Source organism: Phyllobates terribilis, unplaced genomic scaffold (assembly GCF_046119375.1).
Source record: "Phyllobates terribilis strain yellow unplaced genomic scaffold, ASM4611937v1 Scaffold_5__5_contigs__length_657084704, whole genome shotgun sequence".
NCBI lineage: Eukaryota > Metazoa > Chordata > Amphibia > Anura > Dendrobatidae > Phyllobates > Phyllobates terribilis.
This window is the reverse complement of record NW_027362765.1, coordinates 455,349,445-455,362,651: the sequence shown is the minus strand read 5'-3', so window position 1 is coordinate 455,362,651 and position 13,207 is coordinate 455,349,445.

Sequence of the window (13,207 nt, the reverse complement as noted above, 5' to 3'; positions counted from 1 at the left end):
TAAACATCAACGTAATTCCTTGAACAATGGAAGAGATCCGAACGATTTTTAAACTTCAGCAGAAATCAAAGAACAATGGAAGAATTGAAAAGCATTTTTAAACTTCAACAAAATTATGAGAACAATGGAAGAGTTCCGAAGCATTTTTAAACTTCAGAAGAATTCCGAGAACAATGGAAGAGTTCCGAAGCATTTTTAAACATCAGCGGAATTCCCAGAGCAATGGAAGAGTTCCGAAGCATTTTTAAACTTCAGCAGAATTCTGAGAACAATGGAAGAGTTCCAAATCAAATTTAAACTTCAGCAGAATTCCGAGAACAATGGAAGAGTTCCGAAGCTTTTTTAAACGTGAGCAGAATTCTGAGAACAATGGAAGTGTTCCGAAGCATTTTTAAATGTCAGCGGAATACCGAGAACAATGGAAGAGTTCCGAAGCATTTTTAAACTACAGCGGAATTCCGAGAACAATGGAAGAGTTCCGTAGCATTTTTAAAGTTCAGCAGAATTCCGAGAACAATGGAAGACTTCCGAAGCATTTTTAAACTTCAGCAGAATTCCGAGCGCAATGGAAGAGTTCCGAAGGATTTTTAAACTTCAGCAGAATTCCGAGAACAATGGAAGAGTTCCAAAGCACTTTTAAACTTCAGCGGTAATCGGAGAACAATGGAAGAGTTCCGAAGCATTTTTAAACCTCAGAATTCCAAGAACAATGGAAGTGTTCCGAAGTATTTTTAAACATGAGCAGAATTCCGAGAACAATGTAAGTGTTCCGAAGCATTTTTAAACCTCAGAATTCCAAGAACAATGGAAGTGTTCCGAAGTATTTTTAAACATGAGCAGAATTCCGAGTACAATGGAAGAGTTTCGAAGGATTTTTAAAAGTGAGCAGAATTCCGAGAAAAATGCCAGAGTTCCAAAGCATTTTTAAACTTGAGCAGAATTCCGAGAACAATGGAAGTGTTCCGTAGCATTTTTAAATGTCAGCGGAATACCGAGAACAATGGAAGAGTTCCGAAGTATTTTTAAACATCAGCGGAATTCCCAGAACAATGGAAGAGTTACGAAGCATTTTTAAACTTCAGCAGAATTCTGAGAACAATGGAAGAGTTCCGAATCAAATTTAAACTTCAGCAGAATTCCGAGAACAATGGAAGAGTTCCGAAGCATTTTTAAACGTGAGCAGAATTCTGAGAAAAATGGAAGAGTTCCGTAGCATTTTTAAACTTGAGCAGAATTCCGAGAACAATGGAAGTGTTCAGAAGCATTTTGAAATGTTAGTGGAATACCGAGAACAATGGAAGAGTTCCGAAGCATTTTTAAACTACAGCGGAATTCCGAGAACAATTGAAGAGTTCCGAAGCATTTTTAAAGCTCAGCGGAATTCCGAGAACAATGGAAGAGTTCCAAAGCATTTTTAAACTTCAGCAGAAATCCGAGAACAATGTAAGAGTTACGAAGGATTTTTAAACTTCAGCAGAATTCCGAGAACAATGGAAGAGTTCCAAAGCATTTTTAAACTTCAGCGGATATCCGAGAACAATGGAAGAGTTCCGAAGCATTTTTAAACCTCAGCAGAATTCCGAGAACAATGGATGTGTTCCGAAGCATTTTTAAACTTCAGCAGAATTCCGAGAACAATGGAAGAGTTCCGAAGCATTTTTAAACTTCAGCGGAATTCCGAGAACAATGGAAGAGTTCCGAAGTATTTTTAAACATGAGCAGAATTCGGAGAACAATGGAAGTGTTCCGAAGCATTTTTAAACATCAGCGTAATTCTGAGAACATTGGAAGAGTTCCGAAGCATTTTTAAACTTCAGCAGAATTCCGAAAACAATGGAAGAGTTCCGAATCAAATTTAAACTTCAGCAGAATTCCGAGTACAATGGAAGAGTTCCGAAGGATTTTTAAACGTGAGCAGAATTCCGAGAAAAATGCAAGAGTTCCGAAGCATTTTTAAACTTGAGCAGAATTCCGAGAACAATGGAAGTGTTCCGTAGCATTTTTAAATGTCAGCGGAATACCGAGAACAATGGAAGAGTTCCGAAGTATTTTTAAACATCAGCGGAATTCCCAGAACAATGGAAGAGTTACGAAGCATTTTTAAACTTCAGCAGAATTCTGAGAACAATGGAAGAGTTCCGAATCAAATTTAAACTTCAGCAGAATTTCCAGAACAATGGAAGAGTTCCGAAGCATTTTTAAACTTCAGCAGAATTCCGAGAACAATGGAAGAGTTCCGAAGCATTTTTAAACTTCAGCTGAATTCCGAGAACAATGGAAGAGTTCCGAAGTATTTTTAAACGTCAGCGGAATTCCGAGAACAATGAAAGAGTTCCGAAGCATTTTTAAACCTCAGCAGAATTCAAAGAACAATGGAAGAGTTCCGAAGCATTTTTAAACTTCAGCAGAATTCCGAGAACATTGGAAGAGTTCCGAAGCATTTTTAAACTTCAGCGGAATTCCGAGAACAATGGAAGAGTTCCGAAGCATTTTTAAACTTCAGCGGAATTCCGAGAACAATGGAAGAGTTCCGAAGTATTTTTAAACATGAGCAGAATTCGGAGAACAATGGAAGTGTTCCGAAGCATTTTTAAACATCAGCGTAATTCTGAGAACATTGGAAGAGTTCCGAAGCATTTTTAAACTTGAGCAGAATTCCGAGAACAATGGAAGTGTTCCGTAGCATTTTTAAATGTCAGCGGAATACCGAGAACAATGGAAGAGTTCCGAAGTATTTTTAAACATCAGCGGAATTCCCAGAACAATGGAAGAGTTACGAAGCATTTTTAAACTTCAGCAGAATTCTGAGAACAATGGAAGAGTTCCGAATCAAATTTAAACTTCAGCAGAATTTCCAGAACAATGGAAGAGTTCCGAAGCATTTTTAAACGTGACCAGAATTCAGAGAAAAATGGAAGAGTTCCGTAGCATTTTTAAACTTGAGCAGAATTCCGAGAACAATGGAAGTGTTCAGAAGCATTTTGAAATGTTAGTGGAATACCGAGAACAATGGAAGAGTTCCGAAGCATTTTTAAACTACAGCGGAATTCCGAGAACAATGGAAGAGTTCCGAAGCATTTTTAAAGCTCAGTGGAATTCCGAGAACAATGGAAGAGTTCCAAAGCATTTTTAAACTTCAGCAGAATTCCGAGAACAATGTAAGAGTTACGAAGGATTTTTAAACTTCAGCAGAATTCCGAGAACAATGGAAGAGTTCCAAAGCATTTTTAAACTTCAGCGGATATCCGAGAACAATGGAAGAGTTCCGAAGCATTTTTAAACCTCAGCAGAATTCCGAGAACAATGGATGTGTTCCGAAGCATTTTTAAACTTCACCAGAATTCCGAGAACAATGGAAGAGTTCCGAAGCATTTTTAAACTTCAGCGGAATTCCGAGAACAATGGAAGAGTTCCGAAGTATTTTTAAACATGAGCAGAATTCGGAGAACAATGGAAGTGTTCCGAAGCATTTTTAAACTTCAGCAGAATTCTGAGAACAATGGAAGAGTTCCGAAGCATTTTTAAACTTCAGCAGAATTCCGAGAACAATGGAAGAGTTCCGAAGCATTTTTAAACTTCAGCTGAATTCCGAGAACAATGGAAGAGTTCCGAAGTATTTTTAAACGTCAGCGGAATTCCGAGAACAATGAAAGAGTTCCGAAGCATTTTTAAACCTCAGCAGAATTCAAAGAACAATGGAAGAGTTCCGAAGCATTTTTAAACTTCAGCAGAATTCCGAGAACATTGGAAGAGTTCCGAAGCATTTTTAAACTTCAGCGGAATTCCGAGAACAATGGAAGAGTTCCGAAGCATTTTTATACATCAGCAGAATTTGGAGAACAATGGAAGAGTAACGATGCATTTTTAAATTTCAGCAGAATTCTGAGAAAAATGGAAGGGCTCCGAAGGATTTTCAAACTTCAGTGGAATTCCGAGAACAATGGAAGAGTTCCGAAGCATTTTTAAACTTCAGCAGAATTCTGAGAACAATGGAAGAGTTCCGAATCAAATTTAAACTTCAGCAGAATTCCGAGAACAATGAAAGAGTTCCGAAGCATTTTTAAACATGAGCAGAATTCTGAGATAAATGGAAGAGTTCCGTCTCATTTTTAAACTTGAGCAGAATTCCGAGAACAATGGAAGTGTTCCGAAGCATTTTTAAATGTCAGCGGAATACCGAGAACAATGAAAGAGTTCTGAAGCATTTTTAAACTAAAGCGGAATTCCGAGAACAATGGAAGAGTTCCAAAACATTTTTAAACTTCAGCGGAATTCCGAGAACAATGGCAGAGTTCCAAAGCATTTTTAAACTTCAGCAGAATTCGAGAACAATGGAAGTGTTCCGAAGCATTTTTAAACTTCAGCAGAATTCCGAGAAAAATGGAAGAGTTCCGAAGCATTTTTAAATTTCAGCAGAATTCCGAGAACAATGGAAGAGTTCCGAATCAAATATAAACTTCAGCAGAATTCCGAGAACAATGGAAGAGTTCCGAAGCATTTTTAAACTTCAGCGGAATTCCGAGAACAATGGAAGAGTTCCGAAGCATTTTTATACATCAGCAGAATTTGGAGAACAATGGAAGAGTAACGATGCATTTTTAAATTTCAGCAGAATTCTGAGAAAAATGGAAGGGCTCCGAAGGATTTTCAAACTTCAGTGGAATTCCGAGAACAATGGAAGAGTTCCGAAGCATTTTTAAACTTCAGCAGTATTCTGAGAACAATGGAAGAGTTCCGAATCAAATTTAAACTTCAGCAGAATTCCGAGAACAATGAAAGAGTTCCGAAGCATTTTTAAACATGAGCAGAATTCTGAGATAAATGGAAGAGTTCCGTCTCATTTTTAAACTTGAGCAGAATTCCGAGAACAATGGAAGTGTTCCGAAGCATTTTTAAATGTCAGCGGAATACCGAGAACAATGAAAGAGTTCTGAAGCATTTTTAAACTAAAGCGGAATTCCGAGAACAATGGAAGAGTTCCAAAACATTTTTAAACTTCAGCGGAATTCCGAGAACAATGGCAGAGTTCCAAAGCATTTTTAAACTTCAGCAGAATTCGAGAACAATGGAAGTGTTCCGAAGCATTTTTAAACTTCAGCAGAATTCCGAGAAAAATGGAAGAGTTCCGAAGCATTTTTAAATTTCAGCAGAATTCCGAGAACAATGGAAGAGTTCCGAATCAAATATACACTTCAGCAGAATTCCGAGAACAATGGAAGAGTTCCGAAGCATTTTTAAACTTCAGCGGAATTCCGAGAACAATGGAAGAGTTCCAAAGTGTTTTTAAACGTGAGCAGAATTCCAAGAACAATGGAAGTGTTCCGAAGCATTTTTAAATGTTAGCGGAATACCGAGAACAATGGAAGAGTTCCGAAGCATTTTTAAACTTCAGCGGTATTTCGAGAACAATGGAAGAGTTCCGAAGGATTTTTAAACTTCAGCAGAATTCCGAGAACAATTGAAGAGTTCCGAAGCATTTTTAAACTTCAGCTGAATTCCGAGAACAATGGAAGAGTTCCGAAGCATTTTTAAACTTCAGCGGTATTCCGAGAACAATGGAAGAGTTCCGAAGGATTTTTAAACTTCATCGGAATTCCGAGAACAATGGAAGAGTTCCGAAGCATTTTTAAACTTCAGCTGAATTGCGAGAACAATGGAAGAGTTCCGAAGCATTTTTAAACTTCAGCGGAATTTCCGAGAACAATGGAAGAGTTCTGAAGCATTTTTAAACCTCAGCAGAATTCAGAGAACAATGGAAGAGTTCCGAAGCATTTTTAAACTTCAGCAGAATTCCGAGAACATTGGAAGAGTTCCGAAGCATTTTTAAACTTCAGCGGAATTCCGAGAACAATGGCAGAGTTCCGAAGCATTTTTAAACTTCAGCGTAATTCCGAGAACAATGGAAGAGTTCCGAAGCATTTTTATACTTCAGCAGAATTTGGAGAACAATGGAAGAGTTCCAAAGCAATTTTAAACTTCAGCGGAATTCCGAGAACAATGGAAGAGTTCCGAATCAAATATAAACTTCAGCAGAATTCCGAGAACAATGGAAGAGTTCCGAAGCCTTTTTAAATTTCAGTGGAATTCCGAGAACAATGGAAGAGTTCCGAAGTATTTTTAAACATGAGCAGAATTCCGAGAACAATGGAAGAGTTCCGAAGCATTTTTAAACTTCAGCGGAATTCCGAGAACAATGGAAGAGTTCCGAAGCTTTTTTAAACTTCAGCGGAATTCCGAGAACAATGCCAGAGTTCCGAAGCATTTTTAAACATCAACGTTATTCCTTGAACAATGGAAGAGATCCGAACGATTTTTAAACTTCAGCAGAAATCAGAGAACAATGGAAGAATTGAAAAGCATTTTTAAACTTCAACAAAATTATGAGAACAATGGAAGAGTTCCGAAGCATTTTTAAACTTCAGCAGAATTCCGAGAACAATGGAAGAGTTCCGAAGCATTTTTAAACATCAGCGGAATTCCCAGAGCAATGGAAGAGTTCCGAAGCATTTTTAAACTTCAGCAGAATTCTGAGAACAATGGAAGAGTTCCAAATCAAATTTAAACTTCAGCAGAATTCCGAGAACAATGGAAGAGTTCCGAAGCTTTTTTAAACGTGAGCAGAATTCTGAGAACAATGGAAGTGTTCCGAAGCATTTTTAAATGTCAGCGGAATACCGAGAACAATGGAAGAGTTCCGAAGCATTTTTAAACTACAGCGGAATTCCGAGAACAATGGAAGAGTTCCGTAGCATTTTTAAAGTTCAGCAGAATTCCGAGAACAATGGAAGACTTCCGAAGCATTTTTAAACTTCAGCAGAATTCCGAGCGCAATGGAAGAGTTCCGAAGGATTTTTAAACTTCAGCAGAATTCCGAGAACAATGGAAGAGTTCCAAAGCACTTTTAAACTTCAGCGGTAATCCGAGAACAATGGAAGAGTTCCGAAGCATTTTTAAACCTCAGAATTCCAAGAACAATGGAAGTGTTCCGAAGTATTTTTAAACATGAGCAGAATTCCGAGAACAATGTAAGTGTTCCGAAGCATTTTTAAATGTCAGCGGAATACCGAGTACAATGGAAGAGTAGAGATGAGCGTTGTTCTACTCGAACTGTTCGCCAATCTCAAATTCGAGCTGTTTTGGGCGGTGTTCGAGCCGTTCGGCGAACACGAACAATTTGAGAAAAATTCGGCTGTTCGAGGTTATGTTCGATAACTGTTCGTGCACCAAAATCATAACTGGATTTTTTCTCAGTAATGATGAAAATTAATGTTAATACGCAGTTTGAGTGTACAGCGGGGTGGGGGGAGGGGCAGGGGATGGATCTCTGCAGGAACAATGAAGATCTCCATTTTTTTTTCTCTTTCCCGCATTTGCAGTGGGGAGGTGCAATCTGTCAGCCTATCAGCAGCGCACACACGGAGCGAAGTGCTTTTTTTCACACAAGCAAGGGCATGTGTCATTGGCAGTGTATGTCACATGTCCTTGCCCTATAAGACCAAGCCATTTTCCCCGTCGCCACCATTTTCTCACTGCTGCAGCTGCGTGTTAGACGGCACCGCTGTTGCTGTGTGCGCTATACCTTGTTAATTTCAAGCCAATTTTCGCACAAATATACAGATAGCTTGGGAGTAGGGAATAGTTGTGATTGCAGTCCTTTTAAGGACTAGGTTACAGCATTTCCTACGACTTTTATCAGGGAGGTCTGTGCTCTTAAATAGATAGGTTGTGGGAGTAAAGACTAATTGTAATTGGAGTCCTTTTCAGGACTAGGTTACATGAGTTCCTATCAGTTTTTGCCAGGCAGGTCTGTGCCAGTGCTGTGCAAGTTTTTTTCACAGCATTTGGCTGAATCTAGCAAAGCTAATCCTTTTGCCCTATTGCAGAGTGTGTTAGTCAGTGGAGTAGCCTATCTGTGTTGCAAGATATAACACCTGTGTATAGAATACCAATTTTTTTACTGCACCTAGTGAAGTAAAATCTTTTGGGCATAGTATCATTCTATTAGTCCATCTATACTGACCTCCATCAGGTTGCAAACTGAATATAATTTTTTTCTGCATCTAGCTCTGAAAAAATATTTGGGCTTCTAGCAGTGTGTGGGACTTGGTCTATTAGTCCATCTATACTGACCTCCATCAGGTTGCAAATTAAAAATAATTTTTTTCTTCATTTAGCTCTGAAAAAATATTTGGGCTTCTAGCAGTGTGTGGGACTTGTTCTATTAGTCCTTCTATACTGACCTCCAGCAGGTTGCAAATTGAATATAATTTTTTTCTGCATCTAGCTCTGAAAAAATAGTTGGGCTTCTAGCGGTGTGTGGGACTTGGTCTATTAGTCCATCTATACTGACCTCCATCAGGTTGCAAATTAAAAATAATTTTTTTCTGCATCTAGCTCTGAAAAAATATTTGGGCTTCTAGCAGTGTGTGGGACTTGGTCTATTAGTCCATCTATACTGACCTCCATCAGGTTGCAAATTAAAAATAATTTTTATCTGCATCTACAGTACCTCTGAAAAAATATTTGGGCTTCTAGCAGTGTGTGGGACTATTTGTATTAGTCCATCTATACTGACCTCCATCAGGTTGCAAATTCAAAATAATTTTTTTCTGCATCTAACCCAGCCAATAGTTTTGGCCTAATACCACAGTTTGGCCACTCAGCTCTGCTCGGTTACCATCCATTGTTTTTTTGTGCAAACAACTCCAGAGTTGTGAATTAGTTAACCACCAAAATGAGTGGAAAAAGGCCTGCTGCTGGTGGAAAGGGGAATAGGCGTGTTGGGAAGGGGAAAAAAGGTTGTGTCCGTGGGGTAGGTGTTAAAGCAACAGTAACATCTGCAGAAGAAAGACCATCTTCCAGCCAAACTAAAATGTCTACTTCTTTTAGCGGACAATGTGATAAGATCCCTTTCTTACGGCCACGCCAATCGCTACAAATTCCAGATGAGGCACAAAAACAGCAGGTGCTTCAACGGATATCAAGTGCTCCTTTAAGTGGGCTCTCCTCCACATCAACTTCAACATCACAAATACTCCAGTCCTCAAAGGTGTCACCCAAATCGCACTTGCTTCCTCACAGCTCCCAAATCTCCAGCTGCCCGTCTGAGTATGAGGTAGAACAGATGGTTGAGTCTGCAGAGCTGTTTACTCATACTATAGCCTGGGAATCAGAGGTCGACTCCAGCGCTTCTGTGAATCCAGACGAGGAAATGATCTGCACTGATGCCCAGAATCTTTATGAGTCGGATCCAGGACCAGACGCAGAAGGTTCTGACCATAATGTAGACCCTCATTCCCAAACTGTAACTCCTGTTGGTGGAGACAATGAGGAAGACGATGATAAGACTCAAATACCTGATTGGAGCGACAACTTTAGTTTTTTGTCAGGGCAGGAACAGGTTGGCTCTGAGGACGACGGGTGTGATAACGCACAGGGTGATGATGATGAGGTCGGAGATCCCACTTACTGTCAACCCACAGTCAGCCAAGAGATGAGGTCAGCAGAGGAGGTGGAGGAAGATGCTAGTGACGACGAGGTCAGGTTGCGCCTTCCTGGACAGAGACGTAGTACTGGAAGCACGTCAACAACTGCATCCTCAAACACAACTCTGCCTCTCACCACAAGTCGTGGTGGCTCTTCAGGTCGCATGGGTGCTAAGCCTTGCATAGCCTGGGCATTTTTTCAGATCGATAAAGATGACCCAACTCGTGTTATCTGTAACATTTGTCAGCAAAAGCTAAGTAGAGGCCAAAAAATACATAGTTTGAGTACTTCATGCATGAACCGGCACATGGACATGAAGCATAAGTTGCAGTGGGAAGCTCAGTGTGCTACAATGCGGTCTAGCCGGCCGGGCCAACCACCGTCTGCCATATCTTGTGCATCCGCGGCCTCTTCATCCTCTGTGACTGGGGGGACAGCAGTCACACCTGTTTTGGGGTGCAGACCTGCCACCTCTTTACCCGCAACAGCCAGCGTGATTGGCAGGTCATCATTTTCTTTGGAGGTGGTAACACCAGCTGGTCTTGAGCGCTGTCCGACATCGATAGCACCACCTTTGGATCAAGGCAACCTAACATGTCCGCCTGCATCTTCCTCACAGACCGGCAGTTTGCCGGGGACACCCTTATCAACCCCATCTAAGCACAATAGCCAGCCATCGGTCCCTCAGATGTGGACAAGTAAAAGACCATTTCCTCCTAGCCATGAGAAAGCTAAGAGGTTGAATTTCACCATCTGCAAGCTTTTGGCTACAGAAATGCTGCCTTTCCGCCTGGTGGACACAGAGGATTTTCGAGACCTTATGTCCGTCGCAGTGCCCCAGTACCAGATGCCCAGTCGGCACTACTTCTCAAAGAAAGGTGTGCCTGCGCTCCACCAGCATGTCGCACACAACATCACCACTTCTTTGAGAAACTCTGTGTGTGACAGGGTGCATTTCACCACAGACACTTGGACGAGTAGGCATGGACAGGGGCGTTACATGTCGCTGACTGGGCACTGGGTAACTATGGTGACAGCAGGACAAGGGGCTGCTGTCCAAGTCTTGCCGTCCCCACGAGTTGTGCGTCAATCCTCTTTATGTCATTTTTCCTCCACTGCTTCTGCCTCCTCAACCTCCTCTCGGTCTTCCACCTGCACCCAAAGCCTGTCTGGTCATGCCACAAGCTTTCTAACTGCGCAGAAGGGATCCTGCACACCTCCTTACTATGCTGGCAGTAGGGCTCAACGTCATCAGGCGGTTTTTACATTGAAATGTCTGGGAAATGTGAGTCACACAGCTGAGGAGTTGTGGTCAGCTCTGGAGAACCAATTTCATGAATGGTTGTCTCCACTGGACCTGAAACCAGGGAAGGCCGTGTGCGACAATGCTGCAAACCTGGGTGTGGCCCTTCGCCGGGGCAATGTCACACACGTGCCTTGTATGGCTCACGTGTTGAAACTGGATGTCCAGCAATTTTTAGCCTACTATCCCAGACTAGATGGCCTTCTGCAGAGGGCACGGTCGCTGTGTGCTCACTTCCGCCGTTCGCATCCCGCAGCTCAGCGACTTACATCTCTACAGAAGTCGTTGGGCCTGCCACTTCACCGGCTAAAATGCGATGTGCCTACCCGGTGGAATTCAACTCTGCACATGTTGCAGCGACTGTGGCAGCACCGACAAGCCCTGGTGCAATACGTTCTGACGTATAGCCTGGGCCAACGAGATTCAGAGGTGGGGCAAATCACGCTGGAGGAGTGGTCTCAGATCAGGGACCTATGCACCCTTCTGCACAGTTTTGAAATGGCGACGAAGATGTTTAGTGCTGACGATGCCATTATCAGCATGACTATTCCGGTGATTTACATGCTGGAGCACATGTTAAACAGAATTCGGAGTCAGGTGGTGGCACAAGAGGAGGTGGAGGAAGTAGAGGAGGAGGAGTTGTATGCAGAAGGGCTAACATCTGCAAGGTCCAGACGGTCGGCAGCACCAGGGCGGCAGGCATGTGAGGGTGGGGGAGATGATTTTACCAGGGCGCATGGTAGCAGCCAAACTAGTGAGGAAGGTGCAGGAGCCCAGGAAGAAGTGGAGGACGAACTGATGGAAGACTCATCAGATGAGGGAGACCTTGATCACATTTCTGTTGTGCGAGGTTGGGGGGAGCGGACAGAGGAAGGAAGCATGATTGTTACCTCGCCACCAACACAACAGGGACTTGGTGCTCCTGGATGCGCAACACACATGAGTGCCTTCTTGCTGCACTACCTGCAACATGACCCTCGAATTGTGAGAATTAGAAATAATCCTGACTACTGGGTTGCCACACTGTTAGATCCCCGGTACAAAAGTAAATTTGCAGAAATTATTCCTGCCATAGAAAGGGATGCACGCATGCAGGAGTATCAGCAGAGACTGTTGCAGAATCTTACATGTGCTTTTCCACAAAATACCAGTGGTGCACGTAGTGAATCTCACAGTTCCAACTTGCCAACCGTGGGACCGTCAAGTGTTCAGCACTCAAACCGTAACAGAACCACAGTATCTGCTGGTAACATCAATTTTGCGGAATCATTTCACCACTTTTTTAGCCCATCCTTTGCAAGGCCACAGGAGACAAGAAGTCTGACACATAGTCAACGCCTAGAGACGATGGTACAGGAGTATCTCCAAGTAAACATTGAAGCCACGACTGTGTCACTGGACCCTTGCTCTTTTTGGGCTTCCAATCTGGATAGATGGCCGGAGCTAGCCACTTACGCCTTGGAGATCTTGTCATGCCCCGCAGCCAGCGTTCTGTCTGAACGTGTGTTCAGCGCTGCTGGTGGTGTGCTGACAGATAAGCGCACGCGGCTCTCCACTGATAATGTAGACAGACTCACGTTCATAAAGATGAACAAATCATGGATCCGAAACGACTTTTCTACCCCTGTGTCATCCTGGGGAGAGTAAAAGCTTGATGATTGGTTAAAATCACCCTACCAACCGTTTTAAGCTTTCAAATTACTAATCATGTTTATCTGTATCTTGACTGGAAAATAATTTGGGCTTTGTAGCAGTGTGCAGCACTGATCCTATTAGGCCATCTATACTAAAGCTTCACCAGATTTAAAATTAAAAATAATTTTTAGCTGCATCTAGCCCGGAAAATAATTTTGGGGCTCCAAGATGCGCAAGGCACATAAGTGCCTTCTTGCTGCACTACCTGCAGCATGACCCTCATATTGTCAGAATTCGAAGTAATCATGACTACTGGGTTGCCACACTCTTAGATCCCCCAAACTTTTCGATCAACCTTTTCATTTTAATAAAGACCAAAAAAATGGTCATTTTTGAAATTATAAGCATTAGCAGGTTGTTAGAAACTGAAATCAAACAGTTTTCAACTCAAAACTTTATTCTAGGTGATGTTTCATTTTCACATAGGACCCCTTGTTCGAAAGGAGCTTCTGAACTCTCTCGTCCATTGAATTTGTCAGGTTTTGGATGGTTTCTGCTTCAATTGTTTTGCATGAGGACAGAATACCCTCCCAGAGCTGTTGCTTAGATGTGAACTGCCTCCCGCCATCATAGACACTCCTTTTAATGATGCTCCAAAGGTTCTGAATGGGGTAGAGGTCAGGGGAGCATGGGGGTCACACCATAAGTTTGTCCCCTTTTATGCCCATATCAGCCAGAGATGCAGATGTTTTATGTGCAGCATGAGATGGTGCATTATCATGC